Raw genomic sequence first — 11,254 nt, 5'->3', positions numbered from 1 at the left:
TAAGCAAGCAAGATATCTCAATTATTCGCCAACAATAAAACATAACTCAATACCTCAAAAATATTCACATATCAGCTCAAAGTGTTTAGGGTAAAATGAAATCGCTCAAACCGAAATTAACCAATATATTACCATAGGCTTGGAATCCAATCAAGTCTCCACTACTAAAAGTGAACATAATGCAATAATCAAGGGGTCTTTAAATCAAGGTGTAACGAGGCTTATGTTAGGGTAGGGAAAAGGTCATGATGATCGGTTTAAATACCAAGACAAGAGATTTACAAATAGTTCCTAACTTAATAAAGTAAACAAAAGTAAACATATAAACATAAACATAAATCAATTTTCAATCTTTTTCTTTTTTTCTTCTTTTTTTTCACCTTTTTTCGTTTTTGCTTTTTTCTTTTGTTGTTTTCTACACTATACTGCAGTAATTGTTCGAACCAGTTTTTTCCTCTTTTTTGCAAATATAAAAATAACAAAAATAGTAAAATAAAGATCATACGTCAATGTAAACAACTAATCTACTTGTCTTGATAAGGGTATAAAATAGGGATAAAAGTAAAGGCTTGAGTTTAAGTATGTGGTAAAAACAAAGAAAAAAGATAAATGCTCAAAATGCGGTTCACTAGTGGATAAATAAATGGGTAGACATTTTGGGAAAAAGTACTTTAATCCTAGGTGCTACTATCACATTAAAACAATATGCCCAACATGTAGTCTCAATATACATTAAGATTACGAGTTCTAGAATATCATAATTAGTCTGACACACTCAGTCAAACAATGAGCAAGAAAGAAAATATATGCTTGTTAAGCTCAAATCTAACAAGAAAGGTTTATATGTAATGAGCCAAGATCACCTCCATCAACAAAAACATGAAATATTAATACTTAACAGAAAAACACCAACTATGCCAATAATCATCATGCAAATTAAGTTCGATCAAAACATGATCACAATCCAAAAGGAAGAAAGAGTATAAAGTGAATTCAAGATAAGCAACTAAAAAATCTAACACATCAATATCAAAACAACTTAATTTCAACCAATCAAACAAGCAAGAGAAAATTTTGATAGCAAATTATACCCCCTTCACTTAGATCATATTGTCCTAATATGTATAGAAAAGCACACAAGAGGGAACATGAATACTCCCTTGGTCTGATGACGAATCTGTTCCAAACTTTGCTCGATCAAAAATATTTGGGAACCTAAAAATTCAAAAATAAAATAAAATAAGTACCCAATAAAAGAAATTAAAAATAAAATTACAAAAAATTAAATGAAATAAAAATAAAATAAAATGGGTTGTTTCTCATTTAGATTTTTGTTTAACATCGTTAACTCGACGACTTGTTTCAGACTACAGGTTTTGAGATAAATACTTCCTTTACTTCATACATTTTTCCAACTAAGAACTTCCTTATGATAAATTCTACAATCATATAATTCTTTTATTCTTTTCTTGTAGATTTTGGCATTCTTATAGTCTTTTCTACAAATCATTTTAATCTTGCCCGAAATAATTACTGGCAAAGTATCCTTTTTCCCAAAAATATGTTGTTCACGTTTTCTGGCAACTGCTCAAATCAATTTGAGGAGCCTGCAAAACAAAATGTATCATTTTAGGATTTGAGGGAGTAAAGCATGAATCGGAATTTACCAAAAATATTTTCTCAAACTCCCTGATTGCATTTTCAAATTCCTCCAATTCCTTGATCTCGGAAAAAGTATTTTTCAGTCATTTTCCATGCCAATGACATAGAAATCTGCTAGAAATATAAGTTCATTTACCTTAACTAAGACATCCTCCAAGAGTCATTCGGGATAAATTATTGATTGATTGCCATCAGTATTATCAATCTTGTATCCTTCAAGGGCTCATTAGAAAGTAAGTTGTAAATAGATAAAGTCATTATATTTATAGAAGCTCCTAGATCGCACATTGCATGTTTAATTCCAACTTTACCAATTTTGCAAGGTATAACAAACATACCTTGATCTTTTAACTTTGGTGAAAGCTTTCATTGGAAGATAACTGAAACATGCTCTCCCAGATTCACCTTTTCTATTTCGGTAAGCCTTCTTTTTATGGTACATGGTCTTTAAGAAATCTAACATACCTTGGTATTTTTCAAATTACGTCAAGGAGAGGTCTATTGATTTCAACCATTTGGAATACTTCCAAAATTTCATTCTCTTCAATTTGTTTGTCTCTTTTTATAATCTGAAAGGAAAATGTGGTGAAATTTCACAGAGAGATGGTGTCAGATAATGCCTTGAAATTTCTTTTTTTTTTCTCTGGGGATTTGCGTCAATCCTATTTTCCTTAGAAGGATCTGCGCCAACTGCTTCTTCTTCTATTTGGGATTTCATCTCTTCTTTATTTTTTTATGGATTTGTGCCTACTTCTTCTGTGATTGGTTGTTCCTCTACTGTACCACTTCGTAGAGTGATGGCGCTTACATTCTCTCTCAGATTTGACTCCATTTAAGAAGGTAACTTCCCTTGTGATTATAACTTTCCCACTGTTTGAGCCAATTAGCTAATTTGCTTGTCTAATTCTTGAAAATAGACCTCAACTCAATTTTTGAATTTTTCCTGGGATAAGTCCAAACGTTCAACAATGGATTCCAGAGGGAATTTTTATGGTTGAAACGTTTATGGGGGCCTTTACTGATAGGCTTGATTATGCCTTAGGTTTTGTCCATAGCTCCGATTTGGATGATCTCTTCATCCCGGATTATAGATATTGGAGTATGGGTTATAAGGTCTATGGGGAGGTCTCAAAAAGTTTCTTACAGCATTCACTTCTGCACCAGTTTCCCCTTGTAGCATTGGACAACAATCTGTCGGATGATCTGGAATTGTCCATATTCTGCATACTCTTGTTGATCCAATTTTCCCTGCAACCAAAGAATTAACAACATCAGTTAACTTATCGATTTTGTTTTCTAAAAAAATAATACTTATCTCATGAACCCGTCGGCTGGGTTCACTTGAAGTGCCAGACTGCTGAGAGTTGGCAACCATTGTTGAAATTAATTTCCTTGATGTATCTGGTGTTTTGTTCATAAGAGCTCTTCCACTAGTAGCATCTATAGTCTCCATCTCCATTGGAAGCATCCATTTATATAAGTACTTGAGGAGTGTTTGTTTGGATAATCTAAGCTGCAGACAACTTGCACAAAGCTTCTTAAATCGCTACCAGTAATCGTAAAATGATTCTCCATCTTTTTATCTTATTCCAAGAATGCTTCTCCTTATTTCACTTGCTTTTGTTGCTAGGAAAACTATCAAGAAAAGTCCGAGTTAAAACACCTCATATATTTATATAATTGAGAGGTAAATAAAATAACCATTATTTAGCTAAACCATTTTGAGCAATAGTGGATGGGTAGGAGGTCGGTGACACGAACACAACGGCGCGATAAAGACGACGATGGTGAGCGCAGCAGAGAGGAAGAAACGCTGGATGATTTTGGGGTAGGGGTTACGGATTGGGGAAGAAAATATGCAGAAAAGGTGTTGGAGGTTTTAATTGTTTAGGTTTGGTTGGAAAAACACGTGGGGGAAGAGTTTTAATTTGGGTGAAATTGGGTTGTTTAAAAAATAATAAATAAATAAATGATAATAGATAGGGGATGAGATAGGGTGTATGTGTTTAAAAGAAAAGAAAAATGGTTTTAAATTCAAAAAGTTAAGATAAGGAAGAGATGGGGGCAGGAGAGAAAGAAGGGGAGAGGCATATGCGGCGATAGAATGGTATGTTTGGGTTTAGTTAATGTGCACCGGTCAACTTAAGGGGAATGCTAACGTACGCCGTTTTAATGAAATGGTGCGTACGACGCTGGAACAAGTTTATCATTTTTTTTGTGTGATTGTTACTTCTCTTGGGTTCTGAATTTGTCACTCTTCGAATGAAAATTTTGAATATCTTCCTTGTGTAAGCTTGATTGAAACCATTTGGTTCCTGAAAATAAAATAAAAATTAAATGAAATTTGCTCAATCAAAATAAAATAAAATAAAATAATTGCAACGAAATTAAAAATGGGTTGCCTCCTACGAAGCGCTTTTGTTTAACATCGTTAGCTCGACGACCTGGTTCAGACTACATGTCCGACGAGAGAAATTTCATTTTCTTACGCTTTTTTCCAACTAAAAAATTCTTTATGAGAAATTTGAAGATTCTCATAAAGATTTCTTTGGAACTTTCCCTTTTTTAAACTCTTGTCGAAATTAATGACCATCAACACATCATTTTTACCAAAAATTGAGTTATTCAAACGTTCCCATGAAGGTTTTGACTTTATTTTTGGTGCCTGCAAAAGGAAAAGTAAAACTTTAGACTTAAATGGAACTAGGAGCAAATCAGATTCGTCAGATAAAATATTTTTCACCTCCTAGATTCATCTTTTTTATCATCCAATTTCCTGTTTAAATCATCAACAAAGTTAGATTCATCAGCAACATGTTCAATAACGCCAACAAAATTAATATTATACACATTATCCGGATATCTCATTGCTTTATAAACATCAAACTTTATGATATCACCGTCAAACTCCATAGTAAGAGTGTCGCTTCGAACGTCATTTTTTGCATTTGTTGTGCTTAGAAAGGGACGACCGAGGAGGATTTCAGAACCAGTGTTGCTATGATCATTTTCCATATCAATCACATAAAAATCAGCATGGAAAATTAAGTTGTTTACCTCTACCAGAACATTTTCTATGAGCACTTTAGGATAGATAATCAATTTATCGGTGAGCTGAAGTGTAACCCTCGTCTTTTTCAAAGGTTTAGTGGAAATTGAATTATAGACGGAAAGAGGTATTACATTGATAGAGGTACCTAGATCGCATATAGCTCGCTTGATTTTAACCTCACCAATTTTACAATGTATTAAAAACATACCTTGGTCCTTATACTTCGGTGGAAACGATCGTTGGAAAACTGCTGAGACGTTCTCATCTAAATTCACCTTCTCATTTTCGGTAAGTCGCCTTTTATTAGTGTAGAGATCTTTAAGGTATCTGGCATACCTCAGTACTTTTTGGATCACTTCAAGAAGTGGAATATTTATTTCCACTTTCCGGAATACATCCAAGATTTCTTTCTCCTCGGATTGTTTGTCTCTTTTTATGAATCTTTCAGGAAACAGAGGCGGAATCGCATAGGGAGATGGCACATAATTAATTTTTGATTCATCTTTATTCTTTTCTCAGGATTCTACGTCAACTGTTTCTTCTTCCCTCTGGGAGTTCAAAATTTCTTCTTTCTTCTGGGATCTTGCACTTACTTTCTTTGGGTCTAGTTGTTCAACAACTGAACCGCTTCGGAGGGTGATGGCGCTCCTCTCTTGGATTCAGCTCAGTTTATGATGATAGCCTCCCTTGTGACTCTAATCTCCCCACGGTTTGAGTTAGTTGGCTCATTTGCATCTCGAGCTTTTGAAAGCGAGCTTCAATATTATTCTGAAATTTCTCTTGGAAAAGGGTCAGCCGCTCGACGATTGATTCAAGTGATGATTTCTGTGATTGATAAGGTTGTTGTAGGGGTGGCCTCGATTGATAAACTTGATTTGGTCCGGGATTTGGTCAATAGTTCAAGTTCAGATGATCTCTCCATCCTGGATTGGAATCATTTCCGTATGGGTTGTAAGGCCTTTTGAGAGGTCTCAGAAAATTTTCCATTATATTTACTTGTGCATCAGCATCTCCTTGTAGCATGAGGCAGCAGTCCATCGAATAATCTGACATCGTGCATATTTCGTATAGCCTCACTGCTCCAATTTTTCCAACAATAAGAGATTTAACTATTCATCTTTAAAAATTTTATCCTTAATCTCTTTAAAAAATAAATATAGTAGTATAGAGAGAGTAAGGGTCGATCCACAGAGACTAAGGAAGATGTTGAAATGATTGTTCTTGATCTTTGATCTAGGCCAAAAAAATGTAAGTAAAGTAAAAAGGGGGCTTTGTTGAGAAATTGAATAAGAAAATAATGATTCAAAGGAAGATAAAGAATCGAAGTAAAATTAAAAACCAATATGATGAAATTAGCCTCAGGCTTCCGTGTGCCTCAAATTCCAATCGATCATTGAATAGGATTTTTTTTCCAGTTAAATGTCGGTTTGAGTCTACAAGGTTTAATCCTTGTAGTTCATTTTCCTCTTTGGTGTTTGACTTTCCCAAATCTATTTTAGGAATCACAATCCTTGTCCGGATTAACTTCGACTATCGTTGTTAACTCAAAACAGTTTAAAAGCGCTTGGAAAAACCCGACTCGAATTATGCTTTCTCTATGAAAGTCGAACTCGGTCCCAATTTTCCTAAGCGTACCATTCGCTAAGTGTGTTCAAGGGAATTCGAATCAATTGATTCTATAATACCAATGGTACGTTTTTATTTTAAGAAAGACTATCCGCCAATCTAGTTTCCATAAAATTGAGAATTTAACCTGAGAGGGTATGAGGTGCTTTTCGATTCTCATGATTCAAAATTGTGTCATCGCTTTAGCCTTTGGCTTAAGTATGATAGAAATCATACTTAGCATTAAAAAAATAAAAACTTAAAATAAAATAAAAATGAAAACTTAAAAGGAAAAGAAAAGAAAGAACTTTATAAAACTAGAAGTAAAAAGAGGATTGAAATCTGAGTTGTATTTTTAGGCTTACCCCAAGAGGGTATTTATAGCCTCTAAAAACCTAAATATAAATAAAGAAATTAAAAAAATCCTAAAGATAATTGTTTTTCCTAAATTTAAACTTTAAACAAGTCTCCTAATGCAACTATGCTCGTCCATTCCAGAAGGCGCGCTGACTAGATCTTCTAGAAACTGTCGCTGACTGGACCTTTTAGAAACTGGCACGTCAGACCGTGTCATGCCTAGAGTCATGCCTATGTCTCCAGCCATGACCAAATAATAAAAAAATGTAGAATGCCCCCGTTTTACCACTCAGTCTGAAAAGTAAGACCCTGCACGAAAACAAACATAACACAACCAAACTAGCAGTAATAAATCCATAAGATCAAAGAATTAACGAGCAATACTACCGATTATGAACACTCATCACTCGTACTTTTATTTGGTCTTCATATACTCCTTGAGGTTTCATGCTCAAACAGACCATATGAAACTCTGTGAGATGTTTGTGTGGAATCTCACTGAAAAGTTCATAGAATATAGGAAGAAGATGAATAAGGCCCGTTTTAAGAGTAAACATAGTTTTTCCTTGAGGAAAAGTGATGCAGAAAGGTTGTTGTACGGTAGGTGCCGCAGCTAACTAGCGAATTGTTTGATCTGCCATTGGTTCTAGCGTGTTGTCTGTGCCTAGTGTATCTTTGGTTATCAGTTCTTCATTTATATTAAAGGAAGATGATCTTTCCAAATTTAATTATGGATCTGATTGCTCCAGTTGTTCATGTTGTCGTTTACTTCTTTTTCCTCGAAGCATTTTTGCATGAATTCACCTAGCTTGTGCTTCAATTTCTAGATCAAATTCTACCAAATCATCTAGATTACTCCTGGTCATAAATAAAAAAGAAACAACTTTATTAATTAATTTAGCCAAAGTCTCCGGCAACGACGCCAATTTGACAAACGTCGTATTACTGTCAAATAATTCATTCTTCTTAAAAATAAATAATAAAGGGAAAGAGTAGTAAAGATAATCAGGGTCGGTCCATAGGGACTTTGAAGTTTTTATAGTTGTATACTTTCTTATTTTAGATCTGGATAAAGATAAGAAAAAAATAGAGATTTGGATAAAGATGAAATTAAAATGAGGGATTTTAAGTTGTTTGAAATAAGAGACAAGGATAAAATAAATAAATTGCAAATAAATTGAGGTAAAGAAAACTTATGGTGAAATCACCCTTAGGTTTCAGTTTTTGCCTCAATTCTAATTGATCCTCGGAATAATTTTTACTTTGGATATCTGCAGGTTAACGTTTACAGGGCCTAACCCTTGTAAATTGTTTCTTTCTCTTGTAAATCGATAATACAAAATCTATCTTTGAATTTCAGTCCGTACGGGGACTAACTACGACTATCGTCGTTAGCACCAACTTAGTTTTAAAGATCTGGAAAAACCGACTCAGACTATGTTGTCTCAATGAGAATCGAGCTCGATCTCAATTTCCCTTAGCGAACCACCTCTAAGTGTGTTAACAGGAAGTCAAACTTGCTACCAGTCGATTTTTACTCCCAACTATAAACCAAAACAACATGCAAACCAACGTCGACTTTTTAATTTAAAAGCATTTTGATTTTAAAGGAAAGGTCGATTGCCAATCCTATTTGTTCAGAAAATTGAGAAAATTACCTGAAGGTATTTTTGGTGCTTTTCAATCATCACAATTGGAATTGAGTCATCGCTTTAGCCCTTGACTTATGGAGAAATTAGCTAAGTATGACAATCATACTTAGCATCTTTAAAAATAGAAATAAAAATAAAAACTTTGAAAATAAAGAAAAACTTTTATAAAACCCAAAACAAAGAAGAAGAATGAAATTTGAATGTGTTTTCAAGCTTACCATGAGGGGTATTTATAGCTTTCTAAATCTCTATAAATAATGAAAAGATAATTCCTAAAAAGAAGAGATAATTCCTAAAGATAATTCTTGAAAATATTCAAACTAAAATCCTAAAAACATGAGATAATCTTGAATTCAAATTTCAAAAACGCGTCTGATTCGTTCGTCTTTCTAGAAGCACTGGTTGGACCTCCTGGAAGCTGCTGACTCAACTTCACGTCAGATGCGTCATACCCAGAGTCATGCTCACTAATCAAGCCTTTATTCCGATAATAAAAAAATTGTAGAATTTTGCCCTTTTAGTGCAATTTTCATAATCTAATGTCCTGCACAAAAAATGAATTAAAAAAACAAATCAGCCACAAAAACCAACAACTAAGGAGAAAATTAAAGGCAAAATAATAACTAAATAAACCACCTATCAATAGTCGAAGTTAAATCCAAAAAAGAATTAAATTCCAAGGATTGACTTTGGAAATTAGTTCACATGAGAGAAGAGCAAGTTACAAAGGTTGAGCCTTATAGACTATATCTGGTAAGAATCCCGAAGTAAAATCTATGATTTAGACGAGTTGAGTCAAAGCGAAGCAAGGGGCTTCTCCTATCATTAGCTCTTTCAATTATTTATTTTAATTGCTTTTTGATTTTATTTAATTTTAGTTTATTCAATTAAATTCGACAAACCCCCTTTTATTTTATTTTGCAGCTTTTCTGATTAGAGATCAAATCAGATTTAATTGCAAATTCCTTAGTCTCTATGAATCGATCCTATTTATCTTTACTATTTATTTTATTTATTTAAACTGAGAATTAGGTTTATTTATTTGAAAATTGCGACTCTTGTCACATATCATGCTTAGTAGCAGTTTACACCTTTCGATTCATTACACATCTATGATTCCTGGATTATATGGGTATGTTTATTATTTCACATCCTTATGGGTATCTTAATTTAAAATTGCACAATTAGGCCTTTTTTTTAGACCCACTTACTTGTTATGAGCTTTACTTTGGTCACACATTTGAATTGGAAGTCAAATTATGACTTTGAAGTATGGATTATCAATATCAGACATAGGGTATCGATACTCAACCGTTGGATATCGATACTAACATTGAGTATCAGTACTATAATTAAGTTCGAGGTTTCACAATTCTTATAGGTATTGATACCCTCATGAGTATTGATACTTACCATGAGTGTTGACACTGATTTTAGCCTCAAAGTTCAAATGAATACCCAATATCAATACTCAACCCTTTGTATTGATACCACACTAACATTATCAATACTGACATGAATAATAACAATACTCTAGTCCATTTTGCCCATATTTCTTTACCTATTCAAGGGGCCTCGACATTGTTCCTCTACTACCAATTCTAAAGCCCAAAAATGGTCACTTTCAAGTTTGAGAATCACTTCAAAACCTTTTAAACACTCTAGTTTAAGAACTACTTCATTTCTAAAGTTTATGGGTGTTACTTAGGATCATTTAGCTCTTTTATAACACATCTTAACACACAAATGGAACCCAAAGCATGCATATACACTTAAAACACTCAATATGCTCAATAACCAAGAAAATATCACATTTAGGAAACACAAGTAGCACTTCAAATTTCAATGTGTACTACCTTTATGCTTGGAACTTTAAATGAAGCTCATTGCTCAGCTTTCACCGAGTTGCTTCTTCTTCTTATCTCTTGAATGCTCTCCAACCTCTTGACTAATAAAACAAGTGCAAAATGGATTATTAACACATCTAAGAGCTAAAAAGGAGTTTAAAGACGTATAAAGGGTGCCAAAATCAAACTAAAATGAGCTGAGATAGCTCAAGGCTCTAACCCTCCCAAAAAAATCTTTCTCTAGCTACTTCAACATCTCAAGGAAATTTTGAGCTTAAAACCAATTTCTTTAAGTGTAGATTAGCACTCTTACCCTTTCAAATCCAAGATGAAATCATAGCTCAATAAAGCTTGATACTTGGGGGCTCTAACGTAAATAGGAAAGAAGAAAGTATGGGAAGAAGACAAGATAAGCAAAAAAATAAAAGGCGCTTAGTCCTTTTCCTCTACTTGCGATGATATAAGCCTCCGTTGAATGAAATTCAGCCTTTGTTTCAAAGAATGGGTTAATTTTTTCAATTTGTCGTCCCTGTTAAGCTCCCAATACAAAAATCGCTTTTTTAAGGTTATTTGAGCTCAATTAACACTCAATTAGGTCCAAATTTAGTCTATCGATTCTAATTACACAATTACATGGATCTGAAACCTCTTTCAACTCACACACATTGATATGAAAATCGAGGCATTATATATCATGAAAGCCATACTTTAATATTATTTAAAACATTCAACTCGTAATATGTTCATACCATAGCCAACATCTCAAAGCTATACCTAGATATAATTCATCCACTTGTTCACTAAGAGCTCATGGTAGAGCAGTATATGCATACATATAACTTTGAAGCATGGATTATTGATACCAAATAAAGAATATCGATACTTAACCCTTAGGTATTGATACTCACCTTGAGTATCAATACCAAATAGGACACAACTTGGGATTTTTGCCAACCAAAATGGCCGCAGCAGTACTTGGATTTTTTTTTTCGAACTTTCAAAACTGAAGTTAATATATTATGTTAGTAAGATCTGATGGTAATAACTCATGATGTTGATGACAACCAAGAAACATAAGG

Source organism: Hibiscus syriacus, unplaced genomic scaffold (assembly GCF_006381635.1).
Source record: "Hibiscus syriacus cultivar Baekdansim isolate YM2019G1 unplaced genomic scaffold, ASM638163v2 tig00006507_pilon, whole genome shotgun sequence".
Lineage (NCBI taxonomy): Eukaryota > Viridiplantae > Streptophyta > Magnoliopsida > Malvales > Malvaceae > Hibiscus > Hibiscus syriacus.
The sequence above is the reverse complement of the archived record's forward strand: the minus strand, read 5'-3'. Positions refer to the sequence as shown.